We start from the raw sequence: 21,506 nt of genomic DNA on the forward strand, positions 1-21,506 counted from the left end.
GACTGGACTTGTCCCGACTTTGCTCGACTGCCGCTCGCTGCCGCTCGGGTCGTGGCCCATATAACAGCGCAAGCACAAGAAACGTCTGCAGGAGATGACGAGACGAGACGAGACGACTAAGGAATATATTTATAATTACATATCGAAGTAGGAATTGTACACCGCTACACAACAACAGGCGCTGACGTATTTCAGAACACATCTGCCGATTCGTACTGTTTTGTCGTTTTCAAAGACTTCCTGGCGAACTTGGTTAGCACATTCTCCCTCAAACTGAGATATTTACTGCAATTTCGCACCTTATGGTCATTACAGTAGATTAAAATGCTTAAGCAAGAATCTTTGTCACAACAGAACGGTGGTATGGAAAGAGGGCGGTATAAAAAAAAAAAGGTAAATGAAAGGGAGCCAACAGCACGTGGTGTTCCCAGGTGGTCACCCATCCAAGTACTAACCACGCCCGATGTTGCTTAACTTCGGTGATCGGACGAGAACCGGTGTACTCAACATGGTATGGCCGTTGGCGCCCATATAATGTAGGCGCATGGCAGAATTCGCATTCGGTTCTTATCCCAACACACACAAAATCATACTTTTCGGTCGAAAGCAGCCGCATTTTTTTTTTATTGACAATTCGTCACGTTAGCGCGAACGCAATCCTGAGTTCCAAAACTTATGAGCCGGAAGGACGCGCTTCGTGTATTTTTTTTTTTTTTTGTGAGATTTATAAATTTATTTATTAACATTACATCGTTACAAGCTAACACCTTTACAACATAAAACACGAACAGAATTGTAATTGTAAGCACTTCCTTCCGCAATCCGACGTGCCAGCAGAGCGACTGCCGAATTAGCGGGCGCGCCGCCGTGTGTGTGAGACGCGCAGCTTCTCGTTGCACCTCCTGTCATCCGCTTGGCGCGTGCAGCCTTCGACACTCGCGGAAGACGCATCTTGTCCCTGGTGTCCAGCGCAGGAGGGCTGGCGCGCGGCCGACCGGCGTATGGCCTGTGCGGGGTGTGGCAGAGTGTTGTTGGAGGGCGCCACTGCTGGCGATGTGAGCTTCCCCGCCTCGCCTCAGACGAGGTGTTTGCGTAATTTGCAGTGCATTCGCACCATTCCTGTCCCTGTCCCCGTCCCGACTTGTCCCGACTTTGCTCGACTGCCGCTCGCTGCCGCTCGGGTCGTGGCCCATATAACAGCGCAAGCACAAGAAACGTCTGCAGGAGATGACGAGACGAGACGAGACGACTAAGGAATATATTTATAATTACATATCGAAGTAGGAATTGTACACCGCTACACAACAACAGGCGCTGACGTATTTCAGAACACATCTGCCGATTCGTACTGTTTTGTCGTTTTCAAAGACTTCCTGGCGAACTTGGTTAGCACATTCTCCCTCAAACTGAGATATTTACTGCAATTTCGCACCTTATGGTCATTACAGTAGATTAAAATGCTTAAGCAAGAATCTTTGTCACAACAGAACGGTGGTATGGAAAGAGGGCGGTATAAAAAAAAAAAGGTAAATGAAAGGGAGCCAACAGCACGTGGTGTTCCCAGGTGGTCACCCATCCAAGTACTAACCACGCCCGATGTTGCTTAACTTCGGTGATCGGACGAGAACCGGTGTACTCAACATGGTATGGCCGTTGGCGCCCATATAATGTAGGCGCATGGCAGAATTCGCATTCGGTTCTTATCCCAACACACACAAAATCATACTTTTCGGTCGAAAGCAGCCGCATTTTTTTTTTATTGACAATTCGTCACGTTAGCGCGAACGCAATCCTGAGTTCCAAAACTTATGAGCCGGAAGGACGCGCTTCGTGTATTTTTTTTTTTTTTTGTGAGATTTATAAATTTATTTATTAACATTACATCGTTACAAGCTAACACCTTTACAACATAAAACACGAACAGAATTGTAATTGTAAGCACTTCCTTCCGCAATCCGACGTGCCAGCAGAGCGACTGCCGAATTAGCGGGCGCGCCGCCGTGTGTGTGAGACGCGCAGCTTCTCGTTGCACCTCCTGTCATCCGCTTGGCGCGTGCAGCCTTCGACACTCGCGGAAGACGCATCTTGTCCCTGGTGTCCAGCGCAGGAGGGCTGGCGCGCGGCCGACCGGCGTATGGCCTGTGCGGGGTGTGGCAGAGTGTTGTTGGAGGGCGCCACTGCTGGCGATGTGAGCTTCCCCGCCTCGCCTCAGACGAGGTGTTTGCGTAATTTGCAGTGCATTCGCACCATTCCTGTCCCTGTCCCCGTCCCGACTTGTCCCGACTTTGCTCGACTGCCGCTCGCTGCCGCTCGGGTCGTGGCCCATATAACAGCGCAAGCACAAGAAACGTCTGCAGGAGATGACGAGACGAGACGAGACGACTAAGGAATATATTTATAATTACATATCGAAGTAGGAATTGTACACCGCTACACAACAACAGGCGCTGACGTATTTCAGAACACATCTGCCGATTCGTACTGTTTTGTCGTTTTCAAAGACTTCCTGGCGAACTTGGTTAGCACATTCTCCCTCAAACTGAGATATTTACTGCAATTTCGCACCTTATGGTCATTACAGTAGATTAAAATGCTTAAGCAAGAATCTTTGTCACAACAGAACGGTGGTATGGAAAGAGGGCGGTATAAAAAAAAAAAGGTAAATGAAAGGGAGCCAACAGCACGTGGTGTTCCCAGGTGGTCACCCATCCAAGTACTAACCACGCCCGATGTTGCTTAACTTCGGTGATCGGACGAGAACCGGTGTACTCAACATGGTATGGCCGTTGGCGCCCATATAATGTAGGCGCATGGCAGAATTCGCATTCGGTTCTTATCCCAACACACACAAAATCATACTTTTCGGTCGAAAGCAGCCGCATTTTTTTTTTTATTGACAATTCGTCACGTTAGCGCGAACGCAATCCTGAGTTCCAAAACTTATGAGCCGGAAGGACGCGCTTCGTGTATTTTTTTTTTTTTTGTGAGATTTATAAATTTATTTATTAACATTACATCGTTACAAGCTAACACCTTTACAACATAAAACACGAACAGAATTGTAATTGTAAGCACTTCCTTCCGCAATCCGACGTGCCAGCAGAGCGACTGCCGAATTAGCGGGCGCGCCGCCGTGTGTGTGAGACGCGCAGCTTCTCGTTGCACCTCCTGTCATCCGCTTGGCGCGTGCAGCCTTCGACACTCGCGGAAGACGCATCTTGTCCCTGGTGTCCAGCGCAGGAGGGCTGGCGCGCGGCCGACCGGCGTATGGCCTGTGCGGGGTGTGGCAGAGTGTTGTTGGAGGGCGCCACTGCTGGCGATGTGAGCTTCCCCGCCTCGCCTCAGACGAGGTGTTTGCGTAATTTGCAGTGCATTCGCACCATTCCTGTCCCTGTCCCCGTCCCGACTTGTCCCGACTTTGCTCGACTGCCGCTCGCTGCCGCTCGGGTCGTGGCCCATATAACAGCGCAAGCACAAGAAACGTCTGCAGGAGATGACGAGACGAGACGAGACGACTAAGGAATATATTTATAATTACATATCGAAGTAGGAATTGTACACCGCTACACAACAACAGGCGCTGACGTATTTCAGAACACATCTGCCGATTCGTACTGTTTTGTCGTTTTCAAAGACTTCCTGGCGAACTTGGTTAGCACATTCTCCCTCAAACTGAGATATTTACTGCAATTTCGCACCTTATGGTCATTACAGTAGATTAAAATGCTTAAGCAAGAATCTTTGTCACAACAGAACGGTGGTATGGAAAGAGGGCGGTATAAAAAAAAAAAGGTAAATGAAAGGGAGCCAACAGCACGTGGTGTTCCCAGGTGGTCACCCATCCAAGTACTAACCACGCCCGATGTTGCTTAACTTCGGTGATCGGACGAGAACCGGTGTACTCAACATGGTATGGCCGTTGGCGCCCATATAATGTAGGCGCATGGCAGAATTCGCATTCGGTTCTTATCCCAACACACACAAAATCATACTTTTCGGTCGAAAGCAGCCGCATTTTTTTTTTTATTGACAATTCGTCACGTTAGCGCGAACGCAATCCTGAGTTCCAAAACTTATGAGCCGGAAGGACGCGCTTCGTGTATTTTTTTTTTTTTGTGAGATTTATAAATTTATTTATTAACATTACATCGTTACAAGCTAACACCTTTACAACATAAAACACGAACAGAATTGTAATTGTAAGCACTTCCTTCCGCAATCCGACGTGCCAGCAGAGCGACTGCCGAATTAGCGGGCGCGCCGCCGTGTGTGTGAGACGCGCAGCTTCTCGTTGCACCTCCTGTCATCCGCTTGGCGCGTGCAGCCTTCGACACTCGCGGAAGACGCATCTTGTCCCTGGTGTCCAGCGCAGGAGGGCTGGCGCGCGGCCGACCGGCGTATGGCCTGTGCGGGGTGTGGCAGAGTGTTGTTGGAGGGCGCCACTGCTGGCGATGTGAGCTTCCCCGCCTCGCCTCAGACGAGGTGTTTGCGTAATTTGCAGTGCATTCGCACCATTCCTGTCCCTGTCCCCGTCCCGACTTGTCCCGACTTTGCTCGACTGCCGCTCGCTGCCGCTCGGGTCGTGGCCCATATAACAGCGCAAGCACAAGAAACGTCTGCAGGAGATGACGAGACGAGACGAGACGACTAAGGAATATATTTATAATTACATATCGAAGTAGGAATTGTACACCGCTACACAACAACAGGCGCTGACGTATTTCAGAACACATCTGCCGATTCGTACTGTTTTGTCGTTTTCAAAGACTTCCTGGCGAACTTGGTTAGCACATTCTCCCTCAAACTGAGATATTTACTGCAATTTCGCACCTTATGGTCATTACAGTAGATTAAAATGCTTAAGCAAGAATCTTTGTCACAACAGAACGGTGGTATGGAAAGAGGGCGGTATAAAAAAAAAAAGGTAAATGAAAGGGAGCCAACAGCACGTGGTGTTCCCAGGTGGTCACCCATCCAAGTACTAACCACGCCCGATGTTGCTTAACTTCGGTGATCGGACGAGAACCGGTGTACTCAACATGGTATGGCCGTTGGCGCCCATATAATGTAGGCGCATGGCAGAATTCGCATTCGGTTCTTATCCCAACACACACAAAATCATACTTTTCGGTCGAAAGCAGCCGCATTTTTTTTTTATTGACAATTCGTCACGTTAGCGCGAACGCAATCCTGAGTTCCAAAACTTATGAGCCGGAAGGACGCGCTTCGTGTATTTTTTTTTTTTTTGTGAGATTTATAAATTTATTTATTAACATTACATCGTTACAAGCTAACACCTTTACAACATAAAACACGAACAGAATTGTAATTGTAAGCACTTCCTTCCGCAATCCGACGTGCCAGCAGAGCGACTGCCGAATTAGCGGGCGCGCCGCCGTGTGTGTGAGACGCGCAGCTTCTCGTTGCACCTCCTGTCATCCGCTTGGCGCGTGCAGCCTTCGACACTCGCGGAAGACGCATCTTGTCCCTGGTGTCCAGCGCAGGAGGGCTGGCGCGCGGCCGACCGGCGTATGGCCTGTGCGGGGTGTGGCAGAGTGTTGTTGGAGGGCGCCACTGCTGGCGATGTGAGCTTCCCCGCCTCGCCTCAGACGAGGTGTTTGCGTAATTTGCAGTGCATTCGCACCATTCCTGTCCCTGTCCCCGTCCCGACTTGTCCCGACTTTGCTCGACTGCCGCTCGCTGCCGCTCGGGTCGTGGCCCATATAACAGCGCAAGCACAAGAAACGTCTGCAGGAGATGACGAGACGAGACGAGACGACTAAGGAATATATTTATAATTACATATCGAAGTAGGAATTGTACACCGCTACACAACAACAGGCGCTGACGTATTTCAGAACACATCTGCCGATTCGTACTGTTTTGTCGTTTTCAAAGACTTCCTGGCGAACTTGGTTAGCACATTCTCCCTCAAACTGAGATATTTACTGCAATTTCGCACCTTATGGTCATTACAGTAGATTAAAATGCTTAAGCAAGAATCTTTGTCACAACAGAACGGTGGTATGGAAAGAGGGCGGTATAAAAAAAAAAAGGTAAATGAAAGGGAGCCAACAGCACGTGGTGTTCCCAGGTGGTCACCCATCCAAGTACTAACCACGCCCGATGTTGCTTAACTTCGGTGATCGGACGAGAACCGGTGTACTCAACATGGTATGGCCGTTGGCGCCCATATAATGTAGGCGCATGGCAGAATTCGCATTCGGTTCTTATCCCAACACACACAAAATCATACTTTTCGGTCGAAAGCAGCCGCATTTTTTTTTTATTGACAATTCGTCACGTTAGCGCGAACGCAATCCTGAGTTCCAAAACTTATGAGCCGGAAGGACGCGCTTCGTGTATTTTTTTTTTTTTTGTGAGATTTATAAATTTATTTATTAACATTACATCGTTACAAGCTAACACCTTTACAACATAAAACACGAACAGAATTGTAATTGTAAGCACTTCCTTCCGCAATCCGACGTGCCAGCAGAGCGACTGCCGAATTAGCGGGCGCGCCGCCGTGTGTGTGAGACGCGCAGCTTCTCGTTGCACCTCCTGTCATCCGCTTGGCGCGTGCAGCCTTCGACACTCGCGGAAGACGCATCTTGTCCCTGGTGTCCAGCGCAGGAGGGCTGGCGCGCGGCCGACCGGCGTATGGCCTGTGCGGGGTGTGGCAGAGTGTTGTTGGAGGGCGCCACTGCTGGCGATGTGAGCTTCCCCGCCTCGCCTCAGACGAGGTGTTTGCGTAATTTGCAGTGCATTCGCACCATTCCTGTCCCTGTCCCCGTCCCGACTTGTCCCGACTTTGCTCGACTGCCGCTCGCTGCCGCTCGGGTCGTGGCCCATATAACAGCGCAAGCACAAGAAACGTCTGCAGGAGATGACGAGACGAGACGAGACGACTAAGGAATATATTTATAATTACATATCGAAGTAGGAATTGTACACCGCTACACAACAACAGGCGCTGACGTATTTCAGAACACATCTGCCGATTCGTACTGTTTTGTCGTTTTCAAAGACTTCCTGGCGAACTTGGTTAGCACATTCTCCCTCAAACTGAGATATTTACTGCAATTTCGCACCTTATGGTCATTACAGTAGATTAAAATGCTTAAGCAAGAATCTTTGTCACAACAGAACGGTGGTATGGAAAGAGGGCGGTATAAAAAAAAAAGGTAAATGAAAGGGAGCCAACAGCACGTGGTGTTCCCAGGTGGTCACCCATCCAAGTACTAACCACGCCCGATGTTGCTTAACTTCGGTGATCGGACGAGAACCGGTGTACTCAACATGGTATGGCCGTTGGCGCCCATATAATGTAGGCGCATGGCAGAATTCGCATTCGGTTCTTATCCCAACACACACAAAATCATACTTTTCGGTCGAAAGCAGCCGCATTTTTTTTTTATTGACAATTCGTCACGTTAGCGCGAACGCAATCCTGAGTTCCAAAACTTATGAGCCGGAAGGACGCGCTTCGTGTATTTTTTTTTTTTTTTGTGAGATTTATAAATTTATTTATTAACATTACATCGTTACAAGCTAACACCTTTACAACATAAAACACGAACAGAATTGTAATTGTAAGCACTTCCTTCCGCAATCCGACGTGCCAGCAGAGCGACTGCCGAATTAGCGGGCGCGCCGCCGTGTGTGTGAGACGCGCAGCTTCTCGTTGCACCTCCTGTCATCCGCTTGGCGCGTGCAGCCTTCGACACTCGCGGAAGACGCATCTTGTCCCTGGTGTCCAGCGCAGGAGGGCTGGCGCGCGGCCGACCGGCGTATGGCCTGTGCGGGGTGTGGCAGAGTGTTGTTGGAGGGCGCCACTGCTGGCGATGTGAGCTTCCCCGCCTCGCCTCAGACGAGGTGTTTGCGTAATTTGCAGTGCATTCGCACCATTCCTGTCCCTGTCCCCGTCCCGACTTGTCCCGACTTTGCTCGACTGCCGCTCGCTGCCGCTCGGGTCGTGGCCCATATAACAGCGCAAGCACAAGAAACGTCTGCAGGAGATGACGAGACGAGACGAGACGACTAAGGAATATATTTATAATTACATATCGAAGTAGGAATTGTACACCGCTACACAACAACAGGCGCTGACGTATTTCAGAACACATCTGCCGATTCGTACTGTTTTGTCGTTTTCAAAGACTTCCTGGCGAACTTGGTTAGCACATTCTCCCTCAAACTGAGATATTTACTGCAATTTCGCACCTTATGGTCATTACAGTAGATTAAAATGCTTAAGCAAGAATCTTTGTCACAACAGAACGGTGGTATGGAAAGAGGGCGGTATAAAAAAAAAAAGGTAAATGAAAGGGAGCCAACAGCACGTGGTGTTCCCAGGTGGTCACCCATCCAAGTACTAACCACGCCCGATGTTGCTTAACTTCGGTGATCGGACGAGAACCGGTGTACTCAACATGGTATGGCCGTTGGCGCCCATATAATGTAGGCGCATGGCAGAATTCGCATTCGGTTCTTATCCCAACACACACAAAATCATACTTTTCGGTCGAAAGCAGCCGCATTTTTTTTTTATTGACAATTCGTCACGTTAGCGCGAACGCAATCCTGAGTTCCAAAACTTATGAGCCGGAAGGACGCGCTTCGTGTATTTTTTTTTTTTTTTGTGAGATTTATAAATTTATTTATTAACATTACATCGTTACAAGCTAACACCTTTACAACATAAAACACGAACAGAATTGTAATTGTAAGCACTTCCTTCCGCAATCCGACGTGCCAGCAGAGCGACTGCCGAATTAGCGGGCGCGCCGCCGTGTGTGTGAGACGCGCAGCTTCTCGTTGCACCTCCTGTCATCCGCTTGGCGCGTGCAGCCTTCGACACTCGCGGAAGACGCATCTTGTCCCTGGTGTCCAGCGCAGGAGGGCTGGCGCGCGGCCGACCGGCGTATGGCCTGTGCGGGGTGTGGCAGAGTGTTGTTGGAGGGCGCCACTGCTGGCGATGTGAGCTTCCCCGCCTCGCCTCAGACGAGGTGTTTGCGTAATTTGCAGTGCATTCGCACCATTCCTGTCCCTGTCCCCGTCCCGACTTGTCCCGACTTTGCTCGACTGCCGCTCGCTGCCGCTCGGGTCGTGGCCCATATAACAGCGCAAGCACAAGAAACGTCTGCAGGAGATGACGAGACGAGACGAGACGACTAAGGAATATATTTATAATTACATATCGAAGTAGGAATTGTACACCGCTACACAACAACAGGCGCTGACGTATTTCAGAACACATCTGCCGATTCGTACTGTTTTGTCGTTTTCAAAGACTTCCTGGCGAACTTGGTTAGCACATTCTCCCTCAAACTGAGATATTTACTGCAATTTCGCACCTTATGGTCATTACAGTAGATTAAAATGCTTAAGCAAGAATCTTTGTCACAACAGAACGGTGGTATGGAAAGAGGGCGGTATAAAAAAAAAAAGGTAAATGAAAGGGAGCCAACAGCACGTGGTGTTCCCAGGTGGTCACCCATCCAAGTACTAACCACGCCCGATGTTGCTTAACTTCGGTGATCGGACGAGAACCGGTGTACTCAACATGGTATGGCCGTTGGCGCCCATATAATGTAGGCGCATGGCAGAATTCGCATTCGGTTCTTATCCCAACACACACAAAATCATACTTTTCGGTCGAAAGCAGCCGCATTTTTTTTTTATTGACAATTCGTCACGTTAGCGCGAACGCAATCCTGAGTTCCAAAACTTATGAGCCGGAAGGACGCGCTTCGTGTATTTTTTTTTTTTTTTGTGAGATTTATAAATTTATTTATTAACATTACATCGTTACAAGCTAACACCTTTACAACATAAAACACGAACAGAATTGTAATTGTAAGCACTTCCTTCCGCAATCCGACGTGCCAGCAGAGCGACTGCCGAATTAGCGGGCGCGCCGCCGTGTGTGTGAGACGCGCAGCTTCTCGTTGCACCTCCTGTCATCCGCTTGGCGCGTGCAGCCTTCGACACTCGCGGAAGACGCATCTTGTCCCTGGTGTCCAGCGCAGGAGGGCTGGCGCGCGGCCGACCGGCGTATGGCCTGTGCGGGGTGTGGCAGAGTGTTGTTGGAGGGCGCCACTGCTGGCGATGTGAGCTTCCCCGCCTCGCCTCAGACGAGGTGTTTGCGTAATTTGCAGTGCATTCGCACCATTCCTGTCCCTGTCCCCGTCCCGACTTGTCCCGACTTTGCTCGACTGCCGCTCGCTGCCGCTCGGGTCGTGGCCCATATAACAGCGCAAGCACAAGAAACGTCTGCAGGAGATGACGAGACGAGACGAGACGACTAAGGAATATATTTATAATTACATATCGAAGTAGGAATTGTACACCGCTACACAACAACAGGCGCTGACGTATTTCAGAACACATCTGCCGATTCGTACTGTTTTGTCGTTTTCAAAGACTTCCTGGCGAACTTGGTTAGCACATTCTCCCTCAAACTGAGATATTTACTGCAATTTCGCACCTTATGGTCATTACAGTAGATTAAAATGCTTAAGCAAGAATCTTTGTCACAACAGAACGGTGGTATGGAAAGAGGGCGGTATAAAAAAAAAAAGGTAAATGAAAGGGAGCCAACAGCACGTGGTGTTCCCAGGTGGTCACCCATCCAAGTACTAACCACGCCCGATGTTGCTTAACTTCGGTGATCGGACGAGAACCGGTGTACTCAACATGGTATGGCCGTTGGCGCCCATATAATGTAGGCGCATGGCAGAATTCGCATTCGGTTCTTATCCCAACACACACAAAATCATACTTTTCGGTCGAAAGCAGCCGCATTTTTTTTTTATTGACAATTCGTCACGTTAGCGCGAACGCAATCCTGAGTTCCAAAACTTATGAGCCGGAAGGACGCGCTTCGTGTATTTTTTTTTTTTTTTGTGAGATTTATAAATTTATTTATTAACATTACATCGTTACAAGCTAACACCTTTACAACATAAAACACGAACAGAATTGTAATTGTAAGCACTTCCTTCCGCAATCCGACGTGCCAGCAGAGCGACTGCCGAATTAGCGGGCGCGCCGCCGTGTGTGTGAGACGCGCAGCTTCTCGTTGCACCTCCTGTCATCCGCTTGGCGCGTGCAGCCTTCGACACTCGCGGAAGACGCATCTTGTCCCTGGTGTCCAGCGCAGGAGGGCTGGCGCGCGGCCGACCGGCGTATGGCCTGTGCGGGGTGTGGCAGAGTGTTGTTGGAGGGCGCCACTGCTGGCGATGTGAGCTTCCCCGCCTCGCCTCAGACGAGGTGTTTGCGTAATTTGCAGTGCATTCGCACCATTCCTGTCCCTGTCCCCGTCCCGACTTGTCCCGACTTTGCTCGACTGCCGCTCGCTGCCGCTCGGGTCGTGGCCCATATAACAGCGCAAGCACAAGAAACGTCTGCAGGAGATGACGAGACGAGACGAGACGACTAAGGAATATATTTATAATTACATATCGAAGTAGGAATTGTACACCGCTACACAACAACAGGCGCTGACGTATTTCAGAACACATCTGCCGATTCGTACTGTTTTGTCGTTTTCAAAGACTTCCTGGCGAACTTGGTTAGCACATTCTCCCTCAAACTGAGATATTTACTGCAATTTCGCACCTTATGGTCATTACAGTAGATTAAAATGCTTAAGCAAGAATCTTTGTCACAACAGAACGGTGGTATGGAAAGAGGGCGGTATAAAAAAAAAAGGTAAATGAAAGGGAGCCAACAGCACGTGGTGTTCCCAGGTGGTCACCCATCCAAGTACTAACCACGCCCGATGTTGCTTAACTTCGGTGATCGGACGAGAACCGGTGTACTCAACATGGTATGGCCGTTGGCGCCCATATAATGTAGGCGCATGGCAGAATTCGCATTCGGTTCTTATCCCAACACACACAAAATCATACTTTTCGGTCGAAAGCAGCCGCATTTTTTTTTTATTGACAATTCGTCACGTTAGCGCGAACGCAATCCTGAGTTCCAAAACTTATGAGCCGGAAGGACGCGCTTCGTGTATTTTTTTTTTTTTTGTGAGATTTATAAATTTATTTATTAACATTACATCGTTACAAGCTAACACCTTTACAACATAAAACACGAACAGAATTGTAATTGTAAGCACTTCCTTCCGCAATCCGACGTGCCAGCAGAGCGACTGCCGAATTAGCGGGCGCGCCGCCGTGTGTGTGAGACGCGCAGCTTCTCGTTGCACCTCCTGTCATCCGCTTGGCGCGTGCAGCCTTCGACACTCGCGGAAGACGCATCTTGTCCCTGGTGTCCAGCGCAGGAGGGCTGGCGCGCGGCCGACCGGCGTAAGGGCTGTGTGGGGTGTGGCAGAGTGTTGTTGGAGGGCGCCACTGCTGGCGATGTGACCTTCCTCGCCTCGCCTCGCCTCAGACGAGGTGTTTGCGTAATTTGCAGTGCATTCGCACCATTCCTGTCCCTGTCCCCGTCCCGACTTGTCCCGACTTTGCTCGACTGCCGCTCGCTGCCGCTCGGGTCGTGGCCCATATAACAGCGCAAGCACAAGAAACGTCTGCAGGAGATGACGAGACGAGACGAGACGACTAAGGAATATATTTATAATTACATATCGAAGTAGGAATTGTACACCGCTACACAACAACAGGCGCTGACGTATTTCAGAACACATCTGCCGATTCGTACTGTTTTGTCGTTTTCAAAGACTTCCTGGCGAACTTGGTTAGCACATTCTCCCTCAAACTGAGATATTTACTGCAATTTCGCACCTTATGGTCATTACAGTAGATTAAAATGCTTAAGCAAGAATCTTTGTCACAACAGAACGGTGGTATGGAAAGAGGGCGGTATAAAAAAAAAAAGGTAAATGAAAGGGAGCCAACAGCACGTGGTGTTCCCAGGTGGTCACCCATCCAAGTACTAACCACGCCCGATGTTGCTTAACTTCGGTGATCGGACGAGAACCGGTGTACTCAACATGGTATGGCCGTTGGCGCCCATATAATGTAGGCGCATGGCAGAATTCGCATTCGGTTCTTATCCCAACACACACAAAATCATACTTTTCGGTCGAAAGCAGCCGCATTTTTTTTTTATTGACAATTCGTCACGTTAGCGCGAACGCAATCCTGAGTTCCAAAACTTATGAGCCGGAAGGACGCGCTTCGTGTATTTTTTTTTTTTTTGTGAGATTTATAAATTTATTTATTAACATTACATCGTTACAAGCTAACACCTTTACAACATAAAACACGAACAGAATTGTAATTGTAAGCACTTCCTTCCGCAATCCGACGTGCCAGCAGAGCGACTGCCGAATTAGCGGGCGCGCCGCCGTGTGTGTGAGACGCGCAGCTTCTCGTTGCACCTCCTGTCATCCGCTTGGCGCGTGCAGCCTTCGACACTCGCGGAAGACGCATCTTGTCCCTGGTGTCCAGCGCAGGAGGGCTGGCGCGCGGCCGACCGGCGTATGGCCTGTGCGGGGTGTGGCAGAGTGTTGTTGGAGGGCGCCACTGCTGGCGATGTGAGCTTCCCCGCCTCGCCTCAGACGAGGTGTTTGCGTAATTTGCAGTGCATTCGCACCATTCCTGTCCCTGTCCCCGTCCCGACTTGTCCCGACTTTGCTCGACTGCCGCTCGCTGCCGCTCGGGTCGTGGCCCATATAACAGCGCAAGCACAAGAAACGTCTGCAGGAGATGACGAGACGAGACGAGACGACTAAGGAATATATTTATAATTACATATCGAAGTAGGAATTGTACACCGCTACACAACAACAGGCGCTGACGTATTTCAGAACACATCTGCCGATTCGTACTGTTTTGTCGTTTTCAAAGACTTCCTGGCGAACTTGGTTAGCACATTCTCCCTCAAACTGAGATATTTACTGCAATTTCGCACCTTATGGTCATTACAGTAGATTAAAATGCTTAAGCAAGAATCTTTGTCACAACAGAACGGTGGTATGGAAAGAGGGCGGTATAAAAAAAAAAGGTAAATGAAAGGGAGCCAACAGCACGTGGTGTTCCCAGGTGGTCACCCATCCAAGTACTAACCACGCCCGATGTTGCTTAACTTCGGTGATCGGACGAGAACCGGTGTACTCAACATGGTATGGCCGTTGGCGCCCATATAATGTAGGCGCATGGCAGAATTCGCATTCGGTTCTTATCCCAACACACACAAAATCATACTTTTCGGTCGAAAGCAGCCGCATTTTTTTTTTATTGACAATTCGTCACGTTAGCGCGAACGCAATCCTGAGTTCCAAAACTTATGAGCCGGAAGGACGCGCTTCGTGTATTTTTTTTTTTTTTGTGAGATTTATAAATTTATTTATTAACATTACATCGTTACAAGCTAACACCTTTACAACATAAAACACGAACAGAATTGTAATTGTAAGCACTTCCTTCCGCAATCCGACGTGCCAGCAGAGCGACTGCCGAATTAGCGGGCGCGCCGCCGTGTGTGTGAGACGCGCAGCTTCTCGTTGCACCTCCTGTCATCCGCTTGGCGCGTGCAGCCTTCGACACTCGCGGAAGACGCATCTTGTCCCTGGTGTCCAGCGCAGGAGGGCTGGCGCGCGGCCGACCGGCGTAAGGGCTGTGTGGGGTGTGGCAGAGTGTTGTTGGAGGGCGCCACTGCTGGCGATGTGACCTTCCTCGCCTCGCCTCGCCTCAGACGAGGTGTTTGCGTAATTTGCAGTGCATTCGCACCATTCCTGTCCCTGTCCCCGTCCCGACTTGTCCCGACTTTGCTCGACTGCCGCTCGCTGCCGCTCGGGTCGTGGCCCATATAACAGCGCAAGCACAAGAAACGTCTGCAGGAGATGACGAGACGAGACGAGACGACTAAGGAATATATTTATAATTACATATCGAAGTAGGAATTGTACACCGCTACACAACAACAGGCGCTGACGTATTTCAGAACACATCTGCCGATTCGTACTGTTTTGTCGTTTTCAAAGACTTCCTGGCGAACTTGGTTAGCACATTCTCCCTCAAACTGAGATATTTACTGCAATTTCGCACCTTATGGTCATTACAGTAGATTAAAATGCTTAAGCAAGAATCTTTGTCACAACAGAACGGTGGTATGGAAAGAGGGCGGTATAAAAAAAAAAGGTAAATGAAAGGGAGCCAACAGCACGTGGTGTTCCCAGGTGGTCACCCATCCAAGTACTAACCACGCCCGATGTTGCTTAACTTCGGTGATCGGACGAGAACCGGTGTACTCAACATGGTATGGCCGTTGGCGCCCATATAATGTAGGCGCATGGCAGAATTCGCATTCGGTTCTTATCCCAACACACACAAAATCATACTTTTCGGTCGAAAGCAGCCGCATTTTTTTTTTATTGACAATTCGTCACGTTAGCGCGAACGCAATCCTGAGTTCCAAAACTTATGAGCCGGAAGGACGCGCTTCGTGTATTTTTTTTTTTTTTTGTGAGATTTATAAATTTATTTATTAACATTACATCGTTACAAGCTAACACCTTTACAACATAAAACACGAACAGAATTGTAATTGTAAGCACTTCCTTCCGCAATCCGACGTGCCAGCAGAGCGACTGCCGAATTAGCGGGCGCGCCGCCGTGTGTGTGAGACGCGCAGCTTCTCGTTGCACCTCCTGTCATCCGCTTGGCGCGTGCAGCCTTCGACACTCGCGGAAGACGCATCTTGTCCCTGGTGTCCAGCGCAGGAGGGCTGGCGCGCGGCCGACCGGCGTATGGCCTGTGCGGGGTGTGGCAGAGTGTTGTTGGAGGGCGCCACTGCTGGCGATGTGAGCTTCCCCGCCTCGCCTCAGACGAGGTGTTTGCGTAATTTGCAGTGCATTCGCACCATTCCTGTCCCTGTCCCCGTCCCGACTTGTCCCGACTTTGCTCGACTGCCGCTCGCTGCCGCTCGGGTCGTGGCCCATATAACAGCGCAAGCACAAGAAACGTCTGCAGGAGATGACGAGACGAGACGAGACGACTAAGGAATATATTTATAATTACATATCGAAGTAGGAATTGTACACCGCTACACAACAACAGGCGCTGACGTATTTCAGAACACATCTGCCGATTCGTACTGTTTTGTCGTTTTCAAAGACTTCCTGGCGAACTTGGTTAGCACATTCTCCCTCAAACTGAGATATTTACTGCAATTTCGCACCTTATGGTCATTACAGTAGATTAAAATGCTTAAGCAAGAATCTTTGTCACAACAGAACGGTGGTATGGAAAGAGGGCGGTATAAAAAAAAAAAGGTAAATGAAAGGGAGCCAACAGCACGTGGTGTTCCCAGGTGGTCACCCATCCAAGTACTAACCACGCCCGATGTTGCTTAACTTCGGTGATCGGACGAGAACCGGTGTACTCAACATGGTATGGCCGTTGGCGCCCATATAATGTAGGCGCATGGCAGAATTCGCATTCGGTTCTTATCCCAACACACACAAAATCATACTTTTCGGTCGAAAGCAGCCGCATTTTTTTTTTATTGACAATTCGTCACGTTAGCGCGAACGCAATCCTGAGTTCCAAAACTTATGAGCCGGAAGGACGCGCTTCGTGTATTTTTTTTTTTTTTGTGAGATTTATAAATTTATTTATTAACATTACATCGTTACAAGCTAACACCTTTACAACATAAAACACGAACAGAATTGTAATTGTAAGCACTTCCTTCCGCAATCCGACGTGCCAGCAGAGCGACTGCCGAATTAGCGGGCGCGCCGCCGTGTGTGTGAGACGCGCAGCTTCTCGTTGCACCTCCTGTCATCCGCTTGGCGCGTGCAGCCTTCGACACTCGCGGAAGACGCATCTTGTCCCTGGTGTCCAGCGCAGGAGGGCTGGCGCGCGGCCGACCGGCGTATGGCCTGTGCGGGGTGTGGCAGAGTGTTGTTGGAGGGCGCCACTGCTGGCGATGTGAGCTTCCCCGCCTCGCCTCAGACGAGGTGTTTGCGTAATTTGCAGTGCATTCGCACCATTCCTGTCCCTGTCCCCGTCCCGACTTGTCCCGACTTTGCTCGACTGCCGCTCGCTGCCGCTCGGGTCGTGGCCCATATAACAGCGCAAGCACAAGAAACGTCTGCAGGAGATGACGAGACGAGACGAGACGACTAAGGAATATATTTATAATTACATATCGAAGTAGGAATTGTACACCGCTACACAACAACAGGCGCTGACGTATTTCAGAACACATCTGCCGATTCGTACTGTTTTGTCGTTTTCAAAGACTTCCTGGCGAACTTGGTTAGCACATTCTCCCTCAAACTGAGATATTTACTGCAATTTCGTACCTTATGGTCATTACAGTAGATTAAAATGCTTAAGCAAGAATCTTTGTCACAACAGAACGGTGGTATGGAAAGAGGGCGGTATAAAAAAAAAAGGTAAATGAAAGGGAGCCAACAGCACGTGGTGTTCCCAGGTGGTCACCCATCCAAGTACTAACCACGCCCGATGTTGCTTAACTTCGGTGATCGGACGAGAACCGGTGTACTCAACATGGTATGGCCGTTGGCGCCCATATAATGTAGGCGCATGGCAGAATTCGCATTCGGTTCTTATCCCAACACACACAAAATCATACTTTTCGGTCGAAAGCAGCCGCATTTTTTTTTTATTGACAATTCGTCACGTTAGCGCGAACGCAATCCTGAGTTCCAAAACTTATGAGCCGGAAGGACGCGCTTCGTGTATTTTTTTTTTTTTTGTGAGATTTATAAATTTATTTATTAACATTACATCGTTACAAGCTAACACCTTTACAACATAAAACACGAACAGAATTGTAATTGTAAGCACTTCCTTCCGCAATCCGACGTGCCAGCAGAGCGACTGCCGAATTAGCGGGCGCGCCGCCGTGTGTGTGAGACGCGCAGCTTCTCGTTGCACCTCCTGTCATCCGCTTGGCGCGTGCAGCCTTCGACACTCGCGGAAGACGCATCTTGTCCCTGGTGTCCAGCGCAGGAGGGCTGGCGCGCGGCCGACCGGCGTAAGGGCTGTGTGGGGTGTGGCAGAGTGTTGTTGGAGGGCGCCACTGCTGGCGATGTGACCTTCCTCGCCTCGCCTCGCCTCAGACGAGGTGTTTGCGTAATTTGCAGTGCATTCGCACCATTCCTGTCCCTGTCCCCGTCCCGACTTGTCCCGACTTTGCTCGACTGCCGCTCGCTGCCGCTCGGGTCGTGGCCCATATAACAGCGCAAGCACAAGAAACGTCTGCAGGAGATGACGAGACGAGACGAGACGACTAAGGAATATATTTATAATTACATATCGAAGTAGGAATTGTACACCGCTACACAACAACAGGCGCTGACGTATTTCAGAACACATCTGCCGATTCGTACTGTTTTGTCGTTTTCAAAGACTTCCTGGCGAACTTGGTTAGCACATTCTCCCTCAAACTGAGATATTTACTGCAATTTCGCACCTTATGGTCATTACAGTAGATTAAAATGCTTAAGCAAGAATCTTTGTCACAACAGAACGGTGGTATGGAAAGAGGGCGGTATAAAAAAAAAAGGTAAATGAAAGGGAGCCAACAGCACGTGGTGTTCCCAGGTGGTCACCCATCCAAGTACTAACCACGCCCGATGTTGCTTAACTTCGGTGATCGGACGAGAACCGGTGTACTCAACATGGTATGGCCGTTGGCGCCCATATAATGTAGGCGCATGGCAGAATTCGCATTCGGTTCTTATCCCAACACACACAAAATCATACTTTTCGGTCGAAAGCAGCCGCATTTTTTTTTTATTGACAATTCGTCACGTTAGCGCGAACGCAATCCTGAGTTCCAAAACTTATGAGCCGGAAGGACGCGCTTCGTGTATTTTTTTTTTTTTTGTGAGATTTATAAATTTATTTATTAACATTACATCGTTACAAGCTAACACCTTTACAACATAAAACACGAACAGAATTGTAATTGTAAGCACTTCCTTCCGCAATCCGACGTGCCAGCAGAGCGACTGCCGAATTAGCGGGCGCGCCGCCGTGTGTGTGAGACGCGCAGCTTCTCGTTGCACCTCCTGTCATCCGCTTGGCGCGTGCAGCCTTCGACACTCGCGGAAGACGCATCTTGTCCCTGGTGTCCAGCGCAGGAGGGCTGGCGCGCGGCCGACCGGCGTATGGCCTGTGCGGGGTGTGGCAGAGTGTTGTTGGAGGGCGCCACTGCTGGCGATGTGAGCTTCCCCGCCTCGCCTCAGACGAGGTGTTTGCGTAATTTGCAGTGCATTCGCACCATTCCTGTCCCTGTCCCCGTCCCGACTTGTCCCGACTTTGCTCGACTGCCGCTCGCTGCCGCTCGGGTCGTGGCCCATATAACAGCGCAAGCACAAGAAACGTCTGCAGGAGATGACGAGACGAGACGAGACGACTAAGGAATATATTTATAATTACATATCGAAGTAGGAATTGTACACCGCTACACAACAACAGGCGCTGACGTATTTCAGAACACATCTGCCGATTCGTACTGTTTTGTCGTTTTCAAAGACTTCCTGGCGAACTTGGTTAGCACATTCTCCCTCAAACTGAGATATTTACTGCAATTTCGCACCTTATGGTCATTACAGTAGATTAAAATGCTTAAGCAAGAATCTTTGTCACAACAGAACGGTGGTATGGAAAGAGGGCGGTATAAAAAAAAAAAGGTAAATGAAAGGGAGCCAACAGCACGTGGTGTTCCCAGGTGGTCACCCATCCAAGTACTAACCACGCCCGATGTTGCTTAACTTCGGTGATCGGACGAGAACCGGTGTACTCAACATGGTATGGCCGTTGGCGCCCATATAATGTAGGCGCATGGCAGAATTCGCATTCGGTTCTTATCCCAACACACACAAAATCATACTTTTCGGTCGAAAGCAGCCGCATTTTTTTTTTATTGACAATTCGTCACGTTAGCGCGAACGCAATCCTGAGTTCCAAAACTTATGAGCCGGAAGGACGCGCTTCGTGTATTTTTTTTTTTTTTGTGAGATTTATAAATTTATTTATTAACATTACATCGTTACAAGCTAACACCTTTACAACATAAAACACGAACAGAATTGTAATTGTAAGCACTTCCTTCCGCAATCCGACGTGCCAGCAGAGCGACTGCCGAATTAGCGGGCGCGCCGCCGTGTGTGTGAGACGCGCAGCTTCTCGTTGCACCTCCTGTCATCCGCTTGGCGCGTGCAGCCTTCGACACTCGCGGAAGACGCATCTTGTCCCTGGTGTCCAGCGCAGGAGGGCTGGCGCGCGGCCGACCGGCGTATGGCCTGTGCGGGGTGTGGCAGAGTGTTGTTGGAGGGCGCCACTGCTGGCGATGTGAGCTTCCCCGCCTCGCCTCAGACGAGGTGTTTGCGTAATTTGCAGTGCATTCGCACCATTCCTGTCCCTGTCCCCGTCCCGACTTGTCCCGACTTTGCTCGACTGCCGCTCGCTGCCGCTCGGGTCGTGGCCCATATAACAGCGCAAGCACAAGAAACGTCTGCAGGAGATGACGAGACGAGACGAGACGACTAAGGAATATATTTATAATTACATATCGAAGTAGGAATTGTACACCGCTACACAACAACAGGCGCTGACGTATTTCAGAACACATCTGCCGATTCGTACTGTTTTGTCGTTTTCAAAGACTTCCTGGCGAACTTGGTTAGCACATTCTCCCTCAAACTGAGATATTTACTGCAATTTCGCACCTTATGGTCATTACAGTAGATTAAAATGCTTAAGCAAGAATCTTTGTCACAACAGAACGGTGGTATGGAAAGAGGGCGGTATAAAAAAAAAAGGTAAATGAAAGGGAGCCAACAGCACGTGGTGTTCCCAGGTGGTCACCCATCCAAGTACTAACCACGCCCGATGTTGCTTAACTTCGGTGATCGGACGAGAACCGGTGTACTCAACATGGTATGGCCGTTGGCGCCCATATAATGTAGGCGCATGGCAGAATTCGCATTCGGTTCTTATCCCAACACACACAAAATCATACTTTTCGGTCGAAAGCAGCCGCATTTTTTTTTTATTGACAATTCGTCACGTTAGCGCGAACGCAATCCTGAGTTCCAAAACTTATGAGCCGGAAGGACGCGCTTCGTGTATTTTTTTTTTTTTTGTGAGATTTATAAATTTATTTATTAACATTACATCGTTACAAGCTAACACCTTTACAACATAAAACACGAACAGAATTGTAATTGTAAGCACTTCCTTCCGCAATCCGACGTGCCAGCAGAGCGACTGCCGAATTAGCGGGCGCGCCGCCGTGTGTGTGAGACGCGCAGCTTCTCGTTGCACCTCCTGTCATCCGCTTGGCGCGTGCAGCCTTCGACACTCGCGGAAGACGCATCTTGTCCCTGGTGTCCAGCGCAGGAGGGCTGGCGCGCGGCCGACCGGCGTAAGGGCTGTGTGGGGTGTGGCAGAGTGTTGTTGGAGGGCGCCACTGCTGGCGATGTGACCTTCCTCGCCTCGCCTCGCCTCAGACGAGGTGTTTGCGTAATTTGCAGTGCATTC

At 49.6% G+C, this 21,506-nt stretch overlaps 19 non-coding genes across 19 annotated transcripts; all 19 read right to left on the reverse strand.

Moving 5' to 3' along the window:
- Positions 1-406: 406 nt before the first annotated feature.
- LOC126442707 (5S ribosomal RNA) lies at positions 407-525 on the reverse strand. The gene has a single exon (XR_007581601.1). It is a non-coding gene; the product is annotated as a 5S ribosomal RNA (ribosomal RNA).
- A 1,014-nt stretch (positions 526-1,539) lies between these two features.
- On the reverse strand, positions 1,540-1,658 carry LOC126442720 (5S ribosomal RNA). The gene has a single exon (XR_007581612.1). It is a non-coding gene; the product is annotated as a 5S ribosomal RNA (ribosomal RNA).
- Positions 1,659-2,672: 1,014 nt separating this feature from the next.
- On the reverse strand, positions 2,673-2,791 carry LOC126442732 (5S ribosomal RNA). The gene has a single exon (XR_007581623.1). It is a non-coding gene; the product is annotated as a 5S ribosomal RNA (ribosomal RNA).
- Positions 2,792-3,805: 1,014 nt separating this feature from the next.
- On the reverse strand, positions 3,806-3,924 carry LOC126442741 (5S ribosomal RNA). The gene has a single exon (XR_007581630.1). It is a non-coding gene; the product is annotated as a 5S ribosomal RNA (ribosomal RNA).
- A 1,013-nt stretch (positions 3,925-4,937) lies between these two features.
- On the reverse strand, positions 4,938-5,056 carry LOC126442742 (5S ribosomal RNA). The gene has a single exon (XR_007581631.1). It is a non-coding gene; the product is annotated as a 5S ribosomal RNA (ribosomal RNA).
- A 1,013-nt stretch (positions 5,057-6,069) lies between these two features.
- LOC126442708 (5S ribosomal RNA) lies at positions 6,070-6,188 on the reverse strand. Its single transcript, XR_007581602.1, has one exon. It is a non-coding gene; the product is annotated as a 5S ribosomal RNA (ribosomal RNA).
- Positions 6,189-7,200: 1,012 nt separating this feature from the next.
- Positions 7,201-7,319, reverse strand: LOC126442709 (5S ribosomal RNA). Its single transcript, XR_007581603.1, has one exon. It is a non-coding gene; the product is annotated as a 5S ribosomal RNA (ribosomal RNA).
- A 1,014-nt stretch (positions 7,320-8,333) lies between these two features.
- LOC126442710 (5S ribosomal RNA) lies at positions 8,334-8,452 on the reverse strand. The gene has a single exon (XR_007581604.1). It is a non-coding gene; the product is annotated as a 5S ribosomal RNA (ribosomal RNA).
- Positions 8,453-9,466: 1,014 nt separating this feature from the next.
- Positions 9,467-9,585, reverse strand: LOC126442711 (5S ribosomal RNA). Its single transcript, XR_007581605.1, has one exon. It is a non-coding gene; the product is annotated as a 5S ribosomal RNA (ribosomal RNA).
- A 1,014-nt stretch (positions 9,586-10,599) lies between these two features.
- On the reverse strand, positions 10,600-10,718 carry LOC126442712 (5S ribosomal RNA). Its single transcript, XR_007581606.1, has one exon. It is a non-coding gene; the product is annotated as a 5S ribosomal RNA (ribosomal RNA).
- A 1,013-nt stretch (positions 10,719-11,731) lies between these two features.
- LOC126442713 (5S ribosomal RNA) lies at positions 11,732-11,850 on the reverse strand. Its single transcript, XR_007581607.1, has one exon. It is a non-coding gene; the product is annotated as a 5S ribosomal RNA (ribosomal RNA).
- A 1,018-nt stretch (positions 11,851-12,868) lies between these two features.
- Positions 12,869-12,987, reverse strand: LOC126442714 (5S ribosomal RNA). Its single transcript, XR_007581608.1, has one exon. It is a non-coding gene; the product is annotated as a 5S ribosomal RNA (ribosomal RNA).
- A 1,012-nt stretch (positions 12,988-13,999) lies between these two features.
- Positions 14,000-14,118, reverse strand: LOC126442715 (5S ribosomal RNA). Its single transcript, XR_007581609.1, has one exon. It is a non-coding gene; the product is annotated as a 5S ribosomal RNA (ribosomal RNA).
- A 1,017-nt stretch (positions 14,119-15,135) lies between these two features.
- On the reverse strand, positions 15,136-15,254 carry LOC126442716 (5S ribosomal RNA). Its single transcript, XR_007581610.1, has one exon. It is a non-coding gene; the product is annotated as a 5S ribosomal RNA (ribosomal RNA).
- Positions 15,255-16,268: 1,014 nt separating this feature from the next.
- On the reverse strand, positions 16,269-16,387 carry LOC126442719 (5S ribosomal RNA). Its single transcript, XR_007581611.1, has one exon. It is a non-coding gene; the product is annotated as a 5S ribosomal RNA (ribosomal RNA).
- A 1,012-nt stretch (positions 16,388-17,399) lies between these two features.
- On the reverse strand, positions 17,400-17,518 carry LOC126442721 (5S ribosomal RNA). Its single transcript, XR_007581613.1, has one exon. It is a non-coding gene; the product is annotated as a 5S ribosomal RNA (ribosomal RNA).
- A 1,017-nt stretch (positions 17,519-18,535) lies between these two features.
- Positions 18,536-18,654, reverse strand: LOC126442722 (5S ribosomal RNA). The gene has a single exon (XR_007581614.1). It is a non-coding gene; the product is annotated as a 5S ribosomal RNA (ribosomal RNA).
- Positions 18,655-19,667: 1,013 nt separating this feature from the next.
- LOC126442723 (5S ribosomal RNA) lies at positions 19,668-19,786 on the reverse strand. The gene has a single exon (XR_007581615.1). It is a non-coding gene; the product is annotated as a 5S ribosomal RNA (ribosomal RNA).
- A 1,012-nt stretch (positions 19,787-20,798) lies between these two features.
- LOC126442724 (5S ribosomal RNA) lies at positions 20,799-20,917 on the reverse strand. The gene has a single exon (XR_007581616.1). It is a non-coding gene; the product is annotated as a 5S ribosomal RNA (ribosomal RNA).
- Between the last annotated feature and the right edge of the window lie 589 nt (positions 20,918-21,506).

This window comes from Schistocerca serialis, unplaced genomic scaffold, assembly GCF_023864345.2.
Source record: "Schistocerca serialis cubense isolate TAMUIC-IGC-003099 unplaced genomic scaffold, iqSchSeri2.2 HiC_scaffold_1401, whole genome shotgun sequence".
Lineage (NCBI taxonomy): Eukaryota > Metazoa > Arthropoda > Insecta > Orthoptera > Acrididae > Schistocerca > Schistocerca serialis.